The sequence below is a fragment of the Camponotus vicinus genome, unplaced genomic scaffold, assembly GCF_025532165.1.
Source record: "Camponotus vicinus isolate PSW18456_S1 unplaced genomic scaffold, iyCamVici1.0 SCAF_7, whole genome shotgun sequence".
Taxonomy (NCBI): domain Eukaryota; kingdom Metazoa; phylum Arthropoda; class Insecta; order Hymenoptera; family Formicidae; genus Camponotus; species Camponotus vicinus.
The window spans coordinates 7,249,977-7,274,533 of NW_028141979.1; the positions used below are offsets into that span (position 1 = coordinate 7,249,977).

The 24,557-nt window shown below is 26.4% G+C and overlaps 1 pseudogene across 1 annotated transcript; it reads right to left on the reverse strand.

Annotated features, from left to right (window-relative positions):
* Positions 1-249: 249 nt before the first annotated feature.
* On the reverse strand, positions 250-19,022 carry LOC145974684 (proto-oncogene tyrosine-protein kinase ROS-like; annotated as a pseudogene). Its single transcript, XR_014439764.1, has 14 exons — positions 18,870-19,022; positions 17,408-17,558; positions 16,715-16,802; positions 16,105-16,589; positions 15,778-16,069; positions 14,149-15,560; positions 6,080-6,167; positions 5,619-5,948; positions 5,119-5,427; positions 3,479-4,902; positions 2,634-2,741; positions 2,245-2,462; positions 1,502-1,972; positions 250-1,270 (listed from the first exon to the last, which is right to left on the reverse strand). The product of XR_014439764.1 is annotated as a proto-oncogene tyrosine-protein kinase ROS-like (transcript).
* Positions 19,023-24,557: the final 5,535 nt, after the last annotated feature.

Sequence of the window (24,557 nt, forward strand, 5' to 3'; positions counted from 1 at the left end):
TTTCGCCCATTGCGTTTCACAGAATGTGGCAATTTTTGACCGGAAATAAGTTAGCGCTAGAAGTTTATATTTTTTAATAAACTATAGCTCAAACGATTGCTTTTCTTAATTGCTTCGTCTCTACAATTGCTCTCCTTTTAAAATTAATAGTTTTTTTAATATTTACAAAAAAATCATACATATTTATAACGTTGTCAGTATTTGATGATTTTTCGAAATGATAGATCGTACTTGTGTGTAAATATTGTACATTAGCTTTATTAAATAAAGTTAGTGGAGATAGAGCAATAAATATAGTTTATTTTTACAACTGCATACTTTTGTAATTAATATAATTTGAATATATAGTAAGTCATTAAATATAAAGATAAAATATATGTATGTACTTATCCCGAATGATGTAAAAATTTATACATGATAACTGTTATAAATTCAAAAATTCAAAAATAATTATATTATTATATTTATATATTCACAACTAATTATAAAGGATATTATTCGCGTTTCCTCTTTCGCTCATAAATTTTACAATCAGTTTGTAATTATCGGTCATATATAATGTCGAAAATTAATTATACTTCCATGTTGAAAAAAATATTGTTTATACATATATATATATATATATATAATCGCAATCATTAGGTTTCGCTTCGATTACTCAAAAACACAAATTAGATATATCATTATATTACGTTGTTGTACAATCGTGAAAACGGATGTGATATTTTTTAATAATCAAGATTTTATGGAAGGTAAGATTACAAAATTTTTTTTATCTTCATTGATAAATCTAATATTAAGATTAAACTTGAAAATAACAGAATCAATTTAGAAATATTCTAGAAATATTTTTCCTACATTAAAATTGATCGAATCGTTCGGAAAAGAAGATAAACATTAATTTAATTATAAATGGTATCGGCTAAACAGTATCGACTGGACTCAGTAAGGCATCTTCCATGTTCTTTCTTAATGCTATAATATTTTTCAAACAAAATTTGAAATTTGGTCTAGCATCCGCTGTACTGCAGCAACGTAGCATCAACTGGTACAATATTGACGGACAGTTAAGAGTCATCGGTAACCTGCCTCCAGCACGTACATAATTTATCACTTCTTCATTAGTCTTGCCAATATAAGGTTGCTCACCCAACGATGTAATTTCCCACATTAAAACACCAAATGACCAAACATCGCTTTGAGAAGTAAATATATTGATCATCAAAGATTCGGGTGCCATCCAACGAACAGGAAGCAAACCTTCTCCTTTCTAAAACATGATTTTAACAAAAATTTAATTTTCTGGTTCAAGTTGTTTATTTTTACAATATGTGCAAAATGAAAAACGTTCATTTATCTCTTGCTATATATAAATAAAAACTATTTATATTCCATATTACTTGAAGAAACAGTGCACGATACTATTATGATAAAAAAATGGAAAGTATTTTAAAAAGAATTCATTTTTTAATCATTAACTTTTTTTAATAATTGTATTTACCACGCGATAATAATCATCCTGGTAGATATCTCTAGCTAGTCCAAAATCTCCAATTTTTATGATACGATTCTCGCGATTTCTCGAAGATACTAAACAATTGCGACACGCTAGATCTCTATGTACGAAATGCAACTCTTCCAAGTAGCAACAACCTCGCGCAACATCTTCGCACATGGCGAGCAAATCCTGCAAACGCAGAGCATGCGAATCTGACGCTTGCAAATTTCGACAATCTCTCAAATATTTTAACAGATCAGTTTCCATCAATTCCAACACTAGTAACGGAGAATCCCCATCTAAACAAACGGCCAACAATCTTAATATATGTTTGTGTTGAAGATGATTCATAAGCTTGGCTTCCTTTAACAATTTCCTTTTCTCATGGGAAGAAGCATCTTTCCAAAGCGTTTTTATTGCAACGGATATCTCTGTGCCCGATCTTTCTAAGTTCTTCACCTTTCCTTGAAACACCTGCGAAATATTTCACACAAATTTACATGCGTACTTTATTAGAAAATGTATAGTGTAATGTCAAGTAATATTATATTTTACTTTATATTAAATAATTCAACGAAAAATATATAATAAAGTGCATGTTTGTTGTCTCATCTAAATTTTATATTACTTATAATCTTTTATAAAAATTTATGTAATTTATATCTTTATTAGAAAATACATATACATATCTGTTTTGTTGATCCAGAAATTAATTTGAAACATTGCTTGAAAAAATTAATTTTTACCATTCCGAATGTGCCGCTACCAATACGTTCTGTAAATGTAATTTGTTTACGTGCGATTTTAGTTATCGCCCATTTATCCGAATTATAATATAACATAGGATTGTAAATCATATTGAATTCAGTGTTTCGGTAAAGTACTTTATATAGACTCTCCAATTCTATATCGGTCATTGTTGAAGACGAAAATTGTTCATTATTACTTCTGCGTTGACGACACACTGTTATAAAATTTAATTATGTAATAATATGTATTATAAAATTTTTCGTTTTTTAGTAAATTTATTCGTTTAGTTTTATATAAGTAAATTACTATTTTTAGTAAATTTTTAGATATTAAATCAAATGTATAATCTACAATTCGAGTCGATACCTACATCAAATGTACTTACAACAATAAAAGTAGCAGATGTAGATTATAGTAACTATAACGATAAAACTTAACATCAATGCTAGATAATATTCTGTCTTTGTTATTCCAGGAGTGTTTGAAATATCATCTATATTACGCAAAAATATAATTTTAATATTTTCGTGTGTGCGTTTTATTTAAAAACTTATATCTACTAATAACGTTATTATAAATCAATTAATAATAAATGAATAATAAATGAATAATAAATAAATAATAATAAATTAATAATAAATATATAATAATAAATTAATAATAAATAAATAAATTTTTTAAATTTTATCAGTCTATTCATATATAAAGAAATAAGCATATAATATTATAACATCTATGCACCACAGAATATTACAGCTACTTTGCGACAATGTTGCAATATTGCAAATTGTAATGTAACACATTACAGAAACATTGCAGAAATATAAATTAACAAAATATCAGTTAGATATTAGGAATATGATATTTATATTTTAGAAACATTTTAAAACTATAACACTCTTTAATTTTTTCACACCTCCCAATTGCATAGCCCAATTTTTAGGGTTCAAAAAGTGTTCCCTATTTTTTTTTTACTAGTGTATTTTATACGTAATATTATTAAATGGTTGCAATAACATTGCATTCTTTCAAATATATTATACTGCAATGTTGTTATAATATATATTTCATTGCAATATTACAAAAAGTGAACATCTTAACGTTGTCATCTTATAACAATAACTCAGCAGAGTTTCGCAATCGATTTGCAATATTGCAATGTTTCAATGAAATTATTCTTCAATATATCTGCATCCTTATTGTGCTGTATAGATATCTTCATTTGCTTACCAAGTGTTGAAAAAATAAATCTTTCATCAGCCGGCCATGTAAAAGTTTCCTCATATTCGAGGTATCTCAATATCAAGCGAAACTTGTATGAAGTTCCCGATTGTAAACTTTCGATATGGTATATTACTTCTTCGTTATAATTCATTTTAATATCATTCGTTGTTTGCCACTTTTCTGTTGCAACGTCTTTGTACTCTAGTGCAGAAGAGACCGTCAGATTAATGTTTGAGATCCATGAAATGTTCATACTATTTATGTTGGTCTCATTCAAAGTAATATTGTTTGGTTCTGAGTATATGTGAACGATCTTGCTTAAACTTTCGTTGTAGAAATCGCTGAAATTGATTGGATACACACGCACGTATATCAAATAATCTTGTACTGGTAGCGACAAGTTAATCTTTGTGAAAAATCTGCCGTCTGCCATACGTTTCGGCACATTGATAAATTGTTTGCTTTTTTGTTGCGTGCTGTTCCAATGCACTTCGTAGGTCACGGTTATGCAGTTCACTTTCTTGGGTGGCATCCAACGAACTACTGCTATAGTAGGCGTCAAAGCTAGAACACTTACGTTTTCTGGTGCATTAAGCTTGCCCGAATTAGTTTTTATTGATATCACATTCGAATCTAATGGATTTATTGATAATTGATCAAAGTAAAAATTGCTTAAAGTAAACTTCAACTTGTACTCCGTAAATGGTGTTAAGTTCTGAATCTCGTAATATCGCTCGCACGTCAGCACATTGAATTTTTCAGACTTGTTGAGATTGTTGTCTAAACAGCTTACGGAGATAGTATATGTAGTAGTTGGTAAATTATATTTTTTGCATCCACTCTTTACAACCGGCTCCGGAAGATTTACAATGATGCTGTTTGTCGTTGCAGTCACATTCTCAAAATTATAAACTTTTTCGTCAGGTGTCAGACATCTTATTGGAGGATATGGTTGAGAAGATTTATCAATAGCGTAAATTTCAGAATAATTATAATAATCTTTTTGGTCTATTATTATCTTTTCAACATATTTGTCTGCATTTACGCTCTTGAGACTTGCATATTTCTTTTTCAAAACGTAGAGATGGTAAACCGTTTGATTAGTTGCTAAAATGTAAACGTATGTTTTGTCAATCGTTATAGAATGGAAGTTTAGGTTATCACTTATGTTTTTGTTGTGTAAAATCGTATTGCACATAGAAACGTTAATGTCTGTCACAATTAAGTGACCTGTAGTTAACCAGTAAATTAACGGCTTCTCATTATTCATGTCATCAATTATCGTATACTGATGAAAATATCCTGTGGTAAGTTGGCAAAAGTACATAGACGAATTTATCTGAACAATTTCCTCATTTTTTCCATCGAGATGATATTTTGTCATATGGTATGGCATATTCATGAAATTGTACGATACGCAATGTACAATTCTAAAAAATATATAATTATTTTACTCATTATAAAACATTTTCACAAAAATAAAAACTTATATGTAGTAAAAATTCGAAATTCTTATAATTATATAATAACTTTTTTTTTTACTTATGATTTTAATTATAAAACCATGTAATATTATATAAAAATTACAAATTTGCATAAATCTTTAATAGAAAATTATTTTTTCAGGTGAATGGTAGTAAACATACCCCATAGACGGTAATACATTTATATTTCCAGCATAAGCGTTTATTTTCATAATCTCATCAAATTTAATTATGCCATTTTCCCACATTGTTAAGTCGAACTTTACAATATAGCTTGACCCTTCATAGTTATTTTTAAAATATAGATTTCTTGCTACCCAGTCAATACAGAGACCAGAGATATATGAATTTTTATCATAGCTAGCCATTTTTGTGATATTATTTTCATCAATCTCCCATCTCATTAGGTCATTATGTCGGTTATGCCAATAAATTCTATGTTCTTGTATCGAGTAAGCGATGTTATGTTCACTGAAAAAAAGAGCCAACTACAATTGTATAGTAAAAAAATTATAGTTGAGATTTCTATTTTTTTAGTTATTACTACAATGTTGATAATAATAAACTTGTGCATAGCAATAATAACTTTAACTTTATAAGTGTCCAAAATAATTTGATAATTATAATTATAACTATAACTATTTTTTTATCAGTATACGTACTATTGCGTCAATATGAATTTAGTAACGTTGTTTGAATCCAGGTCCCATATTTCGATTCTGTTTCTCGTTTGAATTAATAATTTAGGTATTGGATTTTCATGCATAGTTGACACACGGATTTCCGTGTAATGACCAGCAACAACTTTAGTATGCGCACGTACTTGGAAATAATATGTCGTGTTAGGTTTTAGATTGTGCACCATGTGCTCCAATTTTGTAGTTGTGATATTTTTATCGTCACAGATTTGAATCTCTTGCAAGTCCTCGATGAAAAAACATTTCACTGTGTATCCTTGTATTGCTTCATCGGTAAAGTTAGGTTGATTCCATCTGTAAAAGAACAACAATTCAGTCTTTTTATATTTAGTAAAATTATAACAGAATTAACCTCTTTATGTCGTTGAATTTAAGGAAAAGAAAGAAAAATGAAAGAATACAAACTGAGAATTTAGATTTTTTACCTCAATGTCACAAAAATATCGTTTTTTGTGAATTGATTGTCGAATTGTACAAATGCTCTGAGAGATGTTGGCTTGCTCAAACTGCTTTCTAGAGATTTTAAGATCGTATATATTAACATAATTATATATAAAATTAATATATAATAATTAAGTGAATTATCTCAGTAAATCAGAAAGAATAATTCAATGTGAAAATAAAGAAAAGAAAAAAAATAAATGTATATTATAAAATTAGTACAGTATTGATCTTTAAAAAAATAAAATATTATAAAAAAATTTTCCATCATTTAAGACTTAGAAAGTAATTGTTAATCCATAGCAAAAACCAATAAATAACTTTTAATAAAATGATAAGTCATACTCTTCGAAAAATTCCTATTGCTTAAGAGATCAGAAGTATAATATTTGCGACTGCTTTAAAACAAAATGGCAAATTAATAAAATATATATTGACTTTATCTTAAATCATGACAATTTTTACAATATTTTGTTTATATTATGATTTTCACAATATTATTTTTACAATATTATGATTTTCTATTTCTTTTTCGACAGAATAGAATTTATATTTTTCTCACTACTAGAAGATATTTTTAGATTTGATTTCCATTCTCATTTGAATTTAAATTATATTTACAATTTTTTGTCGTAGATTTTATTATTAATGTCTTATGCGTATTTTTGCAACTTACTGATAGGTTCTGGGGTGATAGAAATATTTGCAAGTGGAACCTCACCGACTTCTCGCTCACTTCTCATAGTCATATTATCAGAATGACTCATCCAGTCAGATTTGAAATTTAGTATATGATGATCACTTTTCTCATTGGACATTGAAATATCCTTCATAAAGTATAACATACAAAAAGAATTGAGTGAGTACTGTTGGAGCAGAAACGCGATTATTTCTGGTGCTTTTAATGATAAATTATATAAATTATAAAATTAAACGAAAAATTGCAATTCGTTTTTTGTTTGCTTAATAATACCAGTTTGATATATATCATTTTTAATTGATATATATTAAATACGATGTAGTTTCATTTATATTATAAAATCTACTTTTTAATTTTTTTTAAGATATCTTGTATAAAAACAAACATATATATCAAAATGAAGATCAATCAATAGGTTAACAAGAGTCAATAAGAATTTATAACAGCTACTTTTAGCAAATAATACAAGTGAAAGTGTAGCTCTTTGCAATTGTTGAAACAATTTTGTGCCCAACAATTTGATTCTTTCATGATAGGTTAGATAACTCTTCTCCAATTTTACCGTAACTCAATTTTTTTTTCAAAAATTTGCCGATATTGTTAGTTTTATTAATGTTTGTACTTCAAAAATAGAAATGTTAAAAATACTGTTTCTTTACAGTTATTAAATATTAGTCATAGAAATTATATAGATTCTTTTATCTATAACCTTATCAAATTTTTTCTCGATTATTGTTATATTTTTAACACAAATTCTGGAGATGATACTATAAACCGATGCCTCGATAAGAATATGTGTTTATAATTATATATTATTGGATATATGTGTATGTACAATGAAAATTAATATAAATTTTAGCATCTAGCGATTTTCTAAATTAATTTTTTAAATGAAATCTACATTAGTATAAACCTTACATTATATATCAATAAATATTATTATAAATATCTAGAAAAATAAAAAAGTTTTAGAAATTGAAGAAAAATGACATAAAAATCTGTTCAAGTGTCATCGTATATATGTATATATTAATGTAACGGATATATAGTAAGCAGCAAACTTTATTAATTTTAAAAATTGTTATTTTTAGAAATAATAATTATATATATATATATATATATATATATATATATATATATATATATATATAGAGAGAGAGAGAGAGAGAGAGAGAGAGACAATAATACAATCAAGTTTTAATATACCGTTTTAATTAAACTTAATATATTATACTATATAACACATCCATTTATAAATAAACTTTTGAAACTTTCTACATCCATTTTTTACAACACACTTTTTTTTATGTTGGATAGTTTTATTTTATTTTATCTTATTATATAGATAGAGAGAGTATATATAATTTATTATCATTTATTTATGAATTACTAGCTGCAATAACATTCAATTGTTTCTTAATCAAATGAAAAATATCTCTCACCTGCGTGAAGTTTAAATCCGGATACTTGGAAACATTTTCTTTCTGAAGGTTGTTTGAAGTGGTATAATTTTTCGGCATAAACGTGATAGTTGCTCTTGTCAGTACTAAACCTTTTAATAAAATACATAAAATTCCAAATATAATTTGCATTTTTTGTAAATGTTTGCACTCAATCAGTTCCCGTTGAATTCTTAGTTAGTTGTTTTTCTCACTCTACTAATTCTAATGAGCTAATCGAATTGATATTAATTCATATATATACACATCATTCGTACGATTGTGTTACTACGTATGCTTTTTAAAATCCACTATTCGTATTCACAATTACACGTTTTCTGTGATATTCATATGATGCAGTTTGAATCAAGCGACAAGTAACGCGATAGCGTTACGAATAGCGTTTCTTGACTGGCGATCACAATAATAACTGACTTCGAATGATCAATCTGATCATGTGTTGCCATGACGTCTTATTAACTACATTCCGTTTGTAATTTTTTTTTCTCTACGATCCGATACTCGGCGTTATTTCAAAAAGAATTAAAATCTTTAAAAATTGTTTGACAAAAAGTTATATATGTATAAAACAAAAACAGTTCTATATATAAATAAAAATAATTATATGTATATATAACTGCTTAATGAATTTTATTAAACTTTTTATATTAATTTATTTCTGAGTATCTTCTTTTTGGCATAGGAGGCGTTTATTATAAAAGATATTCTGATTATAATGAAAGTAATAATGGATTTAAAAAAAGTGATTTATACGTTTTCTGTGACATTCATATAATGTAGTTTGAATACGTAACGCGGTAGTGTTTTTACACCAGTATAAATAAATACAAATTTACAATAGCATATAAATAACTAAAATAAATGAAATAATTGTACGAGTTATTATTATCGTTCTTTGAATTGAATAACCTTATAATATAATAACGTATGTGATATGATTTTACTTAATATTAACTTAACATAATATACTTAATATAATATAATATAATATAATATAATATAAAAACTTATAATATTAATTACTTTATTATTTTAATTATACTATTGTAATTTTATATACAGCAATCTTTATATACACCAGTGTGCATTAGTGCATCCAATTCAATCAAATTCTCTCTTTCTTCCGCTATAAATCATCAATTACTTTATTTCTAAAAAAGTGTTATAAACACTTAATTACGTGAAATATAATTGAAAATAATTCTGTGATGCTCCGGTCTCCTTTTGTGACATATATTCAGTCCATTCATATATTAAATGATATACAACATTTTTATTTTCAAAAATATCTTTATATTATTAAAGAAACATTCTGCATAGAATGATTTAAACAAGTATTTATATAATGGTCTCTTTTTAAATTCATGTATAATAATAGACGTATTTTCAAATATTTTACAAATTTATAAAAATTTATTCCCTCCAACAATGATATATGTACGTACAAAAATTTATATGTATAGTTTGAAATAGGAAAAAGCTTCAAAACATAATATAAAAAAAGCTTGAAAAGAAAATTACAATTGTGTGTTAATATTTATGAATTTACAAAATAGTTAATACTACATTAAAAAGTGCAGATCTTATATAATATATAAAATACAAAAATACACATGTTAAATGTCTAATAAATATTGTAAAAACAAACGTTCCAATATTAATACATGCATATCCATCTACAATTTATTCCTCATTAACTAAAAGTTATGTATATCAGTTAGATAATATAAATATAATATTTAATAGATTCAATAAATCTCTTCTATGTCACTTCTTAGAACTATAATATTTTCGAGACAAAATTTGATGTTTGGTTTAATTTCGTTGCATTGCAACAACACAGCATTAATATTGGACAGTTAAGTGGACAGTTAACCTTTTAACTACGGCATTGTCAATAGATGATTAAACATTTTATGGCTGTTGTCAATAAGTAACTTTAAGATATGCTATGATGCGAAGATTGCCCACACATTATACTAAAAGATAACGAAAAGATGTCTTTTTTAAGTTATCTTTTCGACAAAACGAAAATATGTCTATGAAGACATCTTTTCGCTTTGTCGAAAAAGATGACATAAAAAGACATAATAGTATGTGGCACGTGTTTCTTCGCTTGCCGCTACGCGGCGAGCCATTCTTAACTTATCTCGTATTTAATATTTATCACGAAATGTATATAAAGAATTAGTAATAAATATAAGATCTGAAGCATATTTTTGCCTTTTACGAGCAGTAATGCCAGAAAGATGATACTGCTCGCACGCATCAATCAGAGAGAGCCACATACATGTGCTACGCAGAATGATTGTATGCGTGTGAGCCGCATCCTTTTCCTGACATTACAGTTTAATTTCTGACAAATTGAATTTAAAATAATTTATTTAATAATCTGGATTCCTTGTTGGGATTCAGAATATTCAACAGATTACTAAAAATTTGGCAGATGAATGGGAGAAATAGCCCATTTATGCGTGTATTGAAGTATTCCTACTACCGAGTGTCGATAATCTATATACATAGAATGAATCAAGTCATCTTTTAGTCATCATATAGACAAGACTAAAAAGTCACTGAATTCGGGTCATGAGACGACTTTTAGTCATCTTTCCGCCAACTTAACGATGTAAAAGATGTCTGTGACAAAAAATGTCCAGTTTTAGTACTACTTTTAGACGACTTGGTGCTGTGTGGGTATAATTTGAATATATAGTAAGTCATTAAATATAAAGATAAAATATATTATGTATATACTTATCCCGAATGATGTAAAAATTTATACAGGATAACTGTTATAAATTCAAAAATTCAAAAATAGTTATATTATTATATTTATATATTCACAACTAATTATAAAGGATATTATTCGCGTTTCCTCTTTCGCTCATAAATTTTACAATCAGTTTGTAATTATCGGTCATATATAATGTCGAAAATTAATTATACTTCCATGTTGAAAAAATTATTGTTTATACATATATATATATATATATATATATATATATATATATATATATATAATCGCAAACATTAGGGTTCGCTTCGATTTCTCAAAAACATAAATTAGATATATCATTATATTACGTTGTACAATTATGAAAACGGATGTGATATTTTTTAATAATCAAGATTTTATGGAAGGTAAGATTAAAAAATTTCTTTTATCTTCATTGATAAATCTAATATTAAGATTAAATCTGAAAATAACAGAATCAATTTAGAAATATTCTAGAAATATTCTTCCTACATTAAGATTTATCGAATCGTTCGGAAAAGAAGATAAACATTAATTTAATTATAAATGGTATCGGCTAAACAGTATCGACTGGACTCAGTAAGGCATCTTCTATGTTCTTTCTTAATGCTATAATATTTTTCAAACAAAATTTGAAATTTGGTCTAGCATCCGCTGTACTCCAGCAACGTTGCATCAACTGGTACAATATTGACGGACAGTTAAGAGTCATCGGCAACCTGCCTCCAGCACGTACATAATTTATCACTTCTTCATTAGTCTTGCCAATATAAGGTTGCTCACCCAACGATGTAATTTCCCACATTAAAACACCAAATGACCAAACATCGCTTTGAGAAGTAAATATTCCGATTTTCAAAGATTCCGGTGCCATCCAGCGAACAGGAAGTAAATCTTCTCCTTTCTAAAACATAATTTTAACAAAAATTTAATTTTCTGGCTCAAGTTGTTCATTTAGAATAGAATATATGCAAAATGAAAAAAACTCTTATTTATCTCTTACTTTATATAAATATAAACAATTTATTTATACTCAATATTATTCAAAAAATGTACAATAATATTATGATAAAAACATGAAAGTATTTTAAGAAGAATTCATTTTTTAATCATTAACTTTTTTTAATAATTGTATTTACCACGCGATAATAATCATCCTGGTAGATATCTCTAGCTAGTCCAAAATCTCCAATTTTAATGACACGATTCTCGCGATTTCTCGAAGATACTAAACAATTGCGACACGCTAGATCTCTATGTACGAAACGCAACTCTTCCAAGTAGCAACAGCCTCGCGCAACATCTTCGCACATGGCGAGTAAATCCTGCAAACGCAAGGCATGCAAATCTGACGCTTGCAAATTTTGACAATCTCTCAAATATTTTAACAGATCACCAGTTTCCATCAATTCCAACACTAATAATGGAGAATCCCCATCTACACAAATGGCCAACAATTTTAATATATGTTTATGTCGAAAGTGACTCATAAGCTTGGCTTCTTTTAAAAATTTCTTTTTCTCATTGGAAGAAGCATCTTTTCGAAGCGTTTTTATTGCAACGCATATCTCTATGCCCGACCTTTCTAAGTTCTTCACATTTCCTTGAAATACCTACAAAATATTTGATACAAATTTAAATATGTACTTCACTTAAAAATGTATAGATTAATGTCAAGTATCATTATATTTTATTTTATATTAAATAATTCAACGAAAAATATATAATAAAGTACATGTATGTTGTCTCATCTAAATTTTATATTATAATCTACTATAAAAATTCATATAATTTATGTCTTTATTAGGAAAGGTCTGTTTTCTTGATCTAGAAATTAATTTGAAACATTGCTTGAAAAAACTAATTTTTACCTTTCCAAATGCGCCGCTACCAAGAAGTTTTGTTAATGTGATTTGTTTACGTTCGATTTTAGTTATCGCATATTCATCCGGGTTATAATGTAACATAGGACTGTAAAGCATATTCAATTGAGTGTTTTGGCAAGGTACTTCATGTAGAATCGCTAATTCCATGTCGGTCATTGTTGAAGGCAAAAATTGCTTATTATTATTTCTGCGTTGATGATGTGCTGTTATAAAATTTCGATTTAATTATGTAATAATATGCATTATAAAATTTATCGTTTTTTAGTAAATTTATTAGTTTAATTTTATATAAGTAAATCACTAGTAAATTAATAGTTTCAGTAATCTCTAGATATTATATCAGATATATATATATAATCTACAATTTAAGTTGATACCTATATCAAATATACTTACAACAATAAAAGTAGCAGATGCAGATTATAGTAACTATAATGATAAAACTTAACATCAATGCTAGATAATATTCTGTCTTTGTTATTCCAGGAGTGTTCGAAATATCATCTATATTACGCAAAAATATAATTTTAATATTTTTGTGTGTGCGTTTTATTTAAAAACTTATATTTATTAATAACGTTATTATAAATCAATTAATAATAAATGAATAATAAATGAATAATAAATAAATAATAATAAATTAATAATAAATATATAATAATAAATTAATAATAAATAAATAAATTTTTTAAATTTTATCAGTCTATTCATATATAAAAAAATAAGCATATAATATTATAACATCTATGCACCACAGAATATTACAGCTACTTTGCGACAATGTTGCAATATTGCAAATTGTAATGTAACACATTACAGAAACATTGCAGAAATATAAATTAACAAAATATCAGTTAGATATTAGGAATATGATATTTATATTTTAGAAACATTTTAAAACTATAACACTCTTTAATTTTTTCGCACCTCCCAATTGCGTAGCCCAATTTTTAGGGTCCAAAAAGTGTTCTCTATTTTTTTTTACTAGTGTATTTTATACGTAATATTATTAAATGGTTGCAATAACATTGCATTCTTTCAAATATAATATACTGCAATGTTGTTATAATATATATTTCATTGCAATATTACAAAAAGTGAACATCTTAACGTTGTCATCTTATAACAATAACTCAGCAGAGTTTCGCAATCGATTTGCAATATTGCAATGTTTCAATGAAATTATTCTTCAATATATCTGCAACCGTATTGTGCTGTATGGATATTTTCATTTGCTTACCACGTTTGCTACCACGTGTTGAAAAAATAAATCTTTCATCAGCCGGCCATGTAAAAGTTTCCTCATATTCGAGGTATCTCAATGTCAAACGAAACTTGTATGAAGTTCCCGATTGTAAATTTTCGATATGGTATATTACTTCTTTGTTATAATTCATTTTAACATCATTCGTTGTTTGCCACTTTTCTGTTGCAACGTCTTTGTACTCTAGTACAGAAAAGACCGTCAGATTAATGTTTGAGATCCATGAAATGTTCATACTATTTATATTGGTCTCATTCAAAGTAATATTGTTTGGTTCTGAGTATATGTGAACGATCTTGCTTAAACTTTCGTTGTAGAAATCGCTGAAATTGATTGGATACACACGCACGTATATCAAATAATCTTGTACTGGTAGCGACAAGTTAATCTTTGTGAAAAATCTGCCGTCTGCCATACGTTTCGGCACATCGATAAATTGTTGGCTTTTTTGTTGCGTGCTGTTCCAATGCACTTCGTAGGTCACGGCTATGCAGTTCACTTTCTTGGGTGGCATCCAACGAACTACTGCTATAGTAGGCGTCAAAGCTAGAACACTTACGTTTTCTGGTGCATTAAGCTTGCCCGAATTAGTTTTTATTGATGTCACATTAGAATCTAATGGATTTATTGATAATTGGTCAAAGTAAAAATTGCTTAAAGTAAACTTCAACTTGTACTCCGTAAATGGTGTTAAGTTCTGAATCTTGTAATATTGCTTGCGTATCAGCACATTGAATTTTTTAGACTTGTTGAGATTGTTGTCTAAACAGCTTATGGAGATAGTATATATAGTAGTTGGTAAATTATATTTTTTGCATCCACTCTTTACAATCGGCTCCGGAAGATATACGATGATGCTGTTTGTCGTTGCAGTCACATTCTCAAAATTATAATCTTTTTCGTCAGGTGTCAGACATCTTATTGGAGGATATGGTTGAGAAGATTTATCAAAAGCGTAAATTGTAGAATCTAAATATTCTCTTTCTCGGCCTGTTATTATTTTTTCAACATATTTGTCTGCACTTACGCTCTTGAGACTTGCATATTTCTTTTTCAAAACGTAGAGATGGTAAACCGTATAATCAGTTGCTAAAATGTAAACGTATGTTTTGTCAATTGTCATAGATATGAATGTGTTTTTCTTGTATAAAATCGTATTGCACATAGAAACGTTAATGTCTGTCACAAATATGTGATTTGCAGATAACCAGTAAATTAACGGCTCCTCATTATTCATGTCATCAATTATCGTATACCGAAGAAAACTTTTTATGGTATGTAGGCAAAAGTCCATAGAAGACGAATTTATCTCAACAATTTGGTCATTTTCTCCATCGAGATGATATTTTATCATATTGTAATTTTTACTTAACCAATTGTACGATGCGCGATATAAAATTCTAAAAAATATATAATTATTTTACTCATTATAAAACATTTTAACAAAAAGAAACTTATATTTAGTAAAAATTCGAAATTCTTATAATTATATAATAACTTATTTTTTTTTTACTTACGATCTTAATTATAAAACCACGTAAAATTATAGAAAAATTACAAATTTGCATAAATCTTTAATAGAAAATTATTTTTTCAGGTGAATGGTAGTAAACATACCCCATAGACGGTAATATTTTCATATTTTCAATAATAACATTTGATTCCATAATCTCATCAAATTTAATTATGCCATTTTCCCACATTGTTAAGTCGAACTTTACAATATATTTTGGCTCTTGATAGTTATTTATAAAATATAGATTTCTTGCTACCCAGTCAATGCAGAGACCATATAGATTTTTATCATAGCTAGCCATTTTTGTGATTTTATTTTCATTAATCTGCAATGTCATTAGGTCATGTCCGGTATGCCAATAAATTCTATGTTCTTGTATCGAGTAAGCGATGTCTATATGTAATGTGTTACTGAAAAAAAGAGCCAACTACAATTGTATAGTAAAAAAATTATAGTTGAGATTTCTATTTTTATAGTTATTACTATAATGTTGATAATAATAAACTTGTGCATAGCAATAATAACTTTAACTTTATAAGTGTCCAAAATAATTTGATAATTATAACTATTTTTTTATCAGTATACGTACTATTGCGTCAATATGAATTTAGTAACGTTGTTTGAATCCAGGTCCCATATTTCGATTCTGTTTCTCGTTTGGATTAATAATTTAGGTATTGGATTTTCATGCATAGTTGACACACGGATTTCCGTGTAAGGACCAGCAACAACTTTAGTATGCGCACGTACTCGGAAATAATATGTCGTGTTAGGTTTTAAATTGTGCACCATGTGCTCCAATTTTGTAGTTGTGATATTTTTATCGTCACAGATTTGAATCTCTTGTAAGTCCTCGAAACATTTCACTGTGTATCCTTGTATTGCTTCATCGGTAAAGTTAGGTTGATTCCATCTGTAAAAGAACAACAATTCAGTCTTTTTAGTAAAATTATAACAGAATTAACCTTTTTATGTCGTTGAATTTAAGGAAAAGGAAGAAAATTGAAAGAATACAAACTGAGAATTTAGATATTTTACCTCAATGTCACAAAAATATCGTTTTTTGTGAATTGATTGTCGAATTGTACAAATGCTCTGAGAGATGTTGGCTTGCTCAAACTGTTTTCTAGAGATTTTAAGATCGTACATATTAACATAATTATATATAAAATTAATATATAATAATTAAGTGAATTATCTCAATAAATCAGAAAGAATAATTCAATGTGAAAATAAAGAAAAGAAAAAAAATAAATGTATATTATAAAATTAGTACAGTATTGATCTTTAAAAAAAATAAAATAATATAAAAAAATTTTCCATCATTTAAGACTTAGAAAGTAATTGTTAATCCATAGCAAAAACCAATAAATAACTTTTAATAAAATGATAAGTCATACTCTTCGAAAAATTCCTATTGCTTAAGAGATCAGAAGTATAATATTTGCGACTGCTTTAAAACAAAATGGCAAATTAATAAAATATATATTGACTTTATCTTAAATCATGATAATTTTTACAATATTATGTTTATATTATGATTTTCACAATATTATTTTTACAATATTATGATTTTCTATTTCTTTTTCGACAGAATAGAATTTATATTTTTCTCACTACTAGAAGATATTTTTAGATTTGATTTCCATGATCATTTGAATTTAAATTATATTTACAATTTTTTGTCGTAGATTTTATTATTAATGTCTTATACATTTTGTTGCAACTTACTGATAGGTTCTGGGGTGATAGAAATATTTGCAAGTGGAACCTCATCGACTTCTCGCTCATTTCTCATAGTCATATTATCAGAATGACTCATCCAGTCAGATTTGAAATTTAGTATATGATGATCACTTTTCTCATTGGACATTGAAATATCCTTCATAAAGTATAACATACAAAAAGAATTGAGTGAGAACCGTTGGAGCAGAAACGCGATTATTTCTGGTGCTTTTAATGATAAATTATATAAATTATAAAATTAAACGAAAAAGTGCCATTCGTTTTTTGTTTGTTTAATAATACCGGTTTGATGTATATAATTCCTAATTGATATATATATTAAATATGATGTAGTTTTATTTATATTATAAAATCTATTTTTTAATTTCTTTTAAGACATCTTATATAAAAACAAACATATATATCAAAAAGAAGATCAATCAATAGGTTAACAAGAGTCAATAAGGATTTATAACAGCTACTTTTAGCAAATAATACAAGTGAAAGTGTAGCTCTTTGCAATTGTTGAAACAATTTTGTGCCTAACAATTTGATTCTTTCATGATAGGTTAGATAACTCTTCTCCAATTTTACCGTAACTCAATTTTTTTTCAAAAATTTGCCGTTATTATTAAAGTTTTATTAATGTTTGTACTTCAAAAATAAAAATGTTAAAAATACTGTTTCTTTACAGTTATTAAATATTAATCATAGAAATTATATAAATTCTTTTATCTATAACCTTATCAAATTTTTTCTCGATTATTGTTAATTTTTAACACAAATTCTGAAGATGATAGTATAAACCGATGCTTCGATAAGAATATGTGTATATAATTATATATTATTGGATATATGTGTATGTACAATCAAAATTAATATAAATTTTAGGATCTAGCGATTTTTATTAGTTTTATAAAATGAAATCTACGTTAGTATAAACCTTTCACTATATATCAATAAATATTATTATAAATATCTAGAAAAATAAAGAAATTTTAGAAATTGAAGAAAAATAACATAAAAGTCTGTTCAAGTGTCATCGTATATACGTATATATTAATGTAACGGATATATAGTAAGCAGCAAACTTTATTAATTTTAAAAATTGTTATTTTTAGAAATAATAATTATATATATATATGTATATATATATATGTAGAGAGAGAGAGAGAGAGAGAGAGAGAGAGAGAGAGAGAGAGACAATAATATAATCAAGTTTTAATATACCGTTTTAATTAAACTTAATATATTATACTATATAACACATCCATTTATAAATAAAATTTCGAAACTTTATACATCCTTTTTTTACAACACACTTTTTCTTTTATGTTGGATAGTTTTATTTTATTTTATCTTACTATATAGATAGAGAGAGTATATATAATTTATTATCATTCATTTATGAATTACTAGCTGCAATAACATTCAATTGTTTCTTAATCAAACGAAAAATATCTCTCACCTGCGTGAAGTTTAAATCCGGATACATGGAAACATTTTCTTTCTGAAGGTTGTTTGAAGTGGTATAATTTTTCGGCATAAACGTGATAGTTGCTCTTGTCAGTACTAAACCTTTCAATAAAATACATAAAATTGTTTCAAACATAATTTGCATTTTTTGTAAATGTTTGCACTCAATCAGTTCCCGTTGAATTCTTAGTTAGTTGTTTTTCTCACTTTACTAATTCTAATGTGCTAATCGAATTGATATTAATTCATATATATACACATCATTCGTACGATTGTGTTACTACGTATGCTTTTTAAAATCCACTATTCGTACACAATTACACGTTTTCTGTGATATTCATATGATGCAGTTTGAATCAAGCGACAAGTAACGCGGTAGCGTTTTTTGGCTAGTAGGGAGCACAATAATAACTGACTTCGAATGATGAATCTGATCATGTGTTGCCATGACGTCTTATTAACTACATTCCATTTGTAATTTATTTTTCTCTACGGTGCGATACTCGGCGTTATTTCAAGAAGAATTAAAATCTTTAAAAATTATTTGACAAAAAAGTTATATATATATAAAACAAAAATAGTTCTATATATAAATAAAAATAATTATATGTATATATAACTGTTTAATGAATTTTATTAAACTTTTTATATTAATTTATTTCTGAGTATCTTTTCTTTGGCATAGGAGAGAGGCGTTTATTATATAAAAGATATTCTGATTATAATGAAAGTAATAATGGATTTAAAAAAAGTGATTTATACGTTTTCTGTGACATTCATATAATGTAGTTTGAATACGTAACACGGTAGTGTTTTTACACTAGTATAAATAAATGCAAATTTACAATAGCATATAAATAACTAAAATAAATAAAATAATTGTACGAGTTATTATTATCGTTCTTTGCATTGAATAACCTTATAATATAATAACGTATATAATATAATTTTATTTAATATTAACTTAACATAATATACTTAATATAATATAATATAATATAAAAACTTATAATATTAATTACTTTATTATTTTAATTATACTATTGTAATTTTATATACAGCAATCTTTATATGCACCAGTGTGCATTAGTACATCCAATTCAATCAAATTCTCTCTTTCTCCCGCTATAAATCATCAATTACTTTATTTCCAAAAAAGTGTTATAAACACTTAATTACGTGAAATATAATTGAAAATAATTCTGTGATGCTCCGGTCTCCTTTTGTGACATATATTCAATCCATTCATATATTAAATGATATACAACACTTTTATTTTCAAAAATATCTTTATATTATTAAAGAAACATTCTGCATAGAATGATTTAAACAAGTATTTATATAATGGTCTCTTTTCAAATTCATGTATAATAATAGACGTATTTTCAAATATTTTACAAATTTATAAAAATTTATTCCCTCCAACAATGATATATGTACGTACAAAAATTTATATGTATAGTTTGAAATAGGAAAAAGCTTCAAAACATAATATAAAAAAAGCTTGAAAAGAAAATTACAATTGTGTGTTAATATTTATGAATTTACAAAATAGTTAATACTACATTAAAAAGTGCAAATCTTATATAATATATAAAATACAAAAATACACACGTTAAATGTCTAATAAATATCGTAAAAAACAAACATTCCAATATTAATACATGCATATCCATCTACAATTTATTCCTCATTAACTAAAAGTTATGTATATCAGTTAGATAATATAAATATAATATTTAATAGATTCAATAAATCTCTTCTATGTCACTTCTTAGAACTATAATATTTTCGAGACAAAATTTGATGTTTGGTTTAATTTCGTTGCATTGCAAAAACATAGCGTTAATATTAAGTGGACAGTTAACCCTTTAGCTACTGCATTGTCAATAGATGATTAAACGTTTTTTAATATTAAGTGGACAGTTAATCCTTTAGCTACTGCATTGTCAATAGATGATTAAATGTTTTATAAAATATGGTCGTCAATAAGTAACTTTAAGATATGCTATGATGCAAAGATTGCTTATTGACAATTTTATTCTTTACGTTGTGTTATCTCGAGTCTACAGTTATTTATTTTATTCATCAATAAAATGCATAATAAAATGACAAGCATTTTATAAAGTATTACTATCTATATACAAATATTAATTAATATTATATTTTATTTTCAATGATGATTGCGGTGGCGGTGAACGATGATGATGGAACGATATATAATTACTATGTACTATCGGATAATATATATATATTAATCTTTAAACTGCCGGCATTTTTTGTTAAAATAGGGGTTTTTCCAAAAATTTTTCTATATAAATATAACATATGCGAGCGTCTTGTGTTACAGCACTCATATTACCGATATTTCATGCACATAGCACGGAACACAACCAGAAATTGTGCACATTGTGTTACTCACTGAAAACATTCGTGAAATTTAGCAGAGAGAAGACTGAGAGGTGTCATGGCCTGCTTTTAGGTGATCCCTGAAAGCGATACTCTCTCTATGGATATTGAAAACGTGGACATGAACTACTTAGCCAATGTCCACGAATGTTCTCAGAGGTTAACATATATGTCTCTCTGATAATATAAATAATATAAATAAAAATAAAAATAATTTAATTAATAATAATTTATTATATAAAAATATTAGTATGTTCTCTCTTTCCACGCTATTATTTATTTATTTATTTATGTGTGTTCTTTTTTTTCTCAACATAATTTATTTATTTTTTATTTATTTATTTATTTATTTATTTATTTAGCTCGCTCTAAGTCAGTCTTCTAAAATGCAAAACTAAATATTATAGAATTTGACTTTAAAAATAAAATAATCGAATAAATTCAAATAATTAGCATAACGAAAGGTTCTGTGATAAGTTATTTAATAAATAATCAATTTTAATTAATTAATGAAAATACTTCTATAATTTAATATTCTGCGTTAGCGTATATTTTATAATATATAAAATATTTCGGCAACGAATTATCGATAACATGGTGTTCGACTTTTGGCAATACAAAAAATAAACAGTAGCGCGCTATGTTAAAGCTTTAATATTAAAATTAACTATATTTCGACCAATGTTTTAAATTTTCTCAATCCTTGTTAAACAATATACAATTTAATCGAAAATCGATTAAATGATAGAAATCCAAAATATTAAATAATTACTTCGATCGTTGCGATTTTTACGGACAATAATAATTATTATAATATTTAGAGTCACAAATATATTTCATCCGTGTTACTTTATCGTTCTACTTGACAATCTAAATCTAATTTGGATTGTGAGAGAACACGAAGTAAATCAATCGAATTATAGATGCAAATTATTAGCGCAAATAATACAAATAATGAAAGGATAAATTATTTAATAAATAATCAATTTTAATCAATAAATTAAAATACTTCATTAATTTAATATTCCGCGTTAATGTACATTTTATAATATATAAAATATTTTGGCAACGAATTATTGATAACACTGTGTTCGACTTTGGCAATATAAGATATAAACAGTAGCGCGCTATGTTTCGGCTTTGTCATCATTCGCACGGTGACTCTCGAGTAATAAGATAGTGGTGCGAAACGTTTCGTATTGTATTGTAATTTTTTTACTAAACACGATTATGATTAGTATCGAAACACAATTTGCTTTAAATATTAATATAAATTAATTAATTAAAAATTAATTCACGACATGAAACTGTATCGCAACTATAAATCTTTATCGAATCGCAATAATTCATTACCGTGATTAAAAGTTGAAACAAAATATACATAAAAGGGGATAAAAGACTTAATTATGTTATGAACTTTCGATTATTGATGCTTATTATATTTCATTAACAATATTAGAATTAATTATATTTCGACCAATGCCTTAAATTTTAACAATCCTTGTTAATTAAACAATGTACAATTTAATCGAGAATCGATTAAATGATAGGAATCTAAGATGTTAAATAATTGCTTCGATCGTTGCGATCTTTACGGACAATAATTATTATTTCAATACCTAGAGTCACAAATATATTTCATCCGTGTTACTTTATCGTTCTACTTGAAAATCTAAAAATAATTTGGATTATGAGAGAATACAAAATAAAACAATCGAATTATAGATGCAAATAATTAGCATAACGAAATACTTCATGAGTGATGAATGATTTAATAAATAATTAATTAATCTTAATCAATAAATTAAAATACTTCTATAATTTAATATTCCTCGCGCAAATATTTTATATTACAGAAAATATTTCGGCAACGAGAGAATTATCAATAACACCGTATTCGACCTTGATAAACAGTATCGCGCTATTGTTAATACGTTACACGGCTTTATTATCATTCGCACAGAAACCTTGAGCAATAAAGTAGTGACGTTTCATATATTATCAAATTCTTTCTTTCCATAGTCGACCCTGGCGATATAAACAGTACCGCGGTAATGTTCTTGACTTACGATCATTCGCTCAGTGGCTCTTGAGCAGTGAAGTAGTGATGTGAGACGTTTCATATATTATCAAATTCTTTCTCTAAACACAATTGCAAGTGCAACGAGGAACTTTTCGTGAATAAGTGTAAGTGCAACGAGGATTAAAGTGCCACGAGAAAAGAGCGAAGGAAGCAAAAGAAAAAAGGAGGTTTTGGAAGTGGATGGATCAATAAGAGATATGATGTAAGTCATTAATATAAATTATTTATCACATTTATTATTTATTATATTGTTGCGTCCCCGCGTTCCGTCCCGCTGAATGTATTCGTCATCCGTTGAATTCTTTCGAAGAAGATCGTTTTCGCGCGCGTTGTCAAGATATTGTTATAAACAACGACTGTCAGAGAGTCTAAGCCCAGCTGTCAAGTTGTGCGGACGCGCGTCTATTTGTGATCCGTTTTACGATTATTCTGAATTCTTGTATGTTACTCGCGATTTATTAAAATTCTTGTGCACCTTAAATTGCGTTATTATTTACAAGTGCACGAGCGTCAGCGTATGCTATGTATTTTGCCGATTGTGTCGCGCGCGTTCGATATATATCGCGTTCGATATATACCGCGTTCCGCGGACGCAACAATATATAAATTACTTATCAATAATATATATATTCAAAATATACATATTTCTCGTTTCGTTTTTATTTCTTTGATTGTGATTTAATAGTAATTTTAAATTGTAACATATATAATACATATATTTATAAAAAATATTCCATTTTATTTTAAAATAATTAAAACATTTATAAAATTTTTTAATAATTAATATTTTCAGATACTTTTATGTTTCATAAAACATTTCAATATGTTTCATAAAACATTTTAAATTAATATATTTATTTAAATATTTCATATGTAAAAAAATAAAAATTTTTTTATTTATCATATTTTTAAAAGTTTATAATCTAAGAAATATAAATTATTTTGTAATTACACAGTTTATAATATTAATTTCTTATAGTTATAATATTAAAATATACCTATTTAAAAGTAAAAATGTAAAAATTAATTGCGCGCAATAATTAGGTTTAAAATCAATTATTTTGAACATTGCTTTGTATAATAGATGTTCTCTTATCCTTTATATTTTTATTTATCGTTTATATTTGCGAATTTATATTTATGTACTATATTACAAAATAAATTTCAAATTATGTATTATATTATATA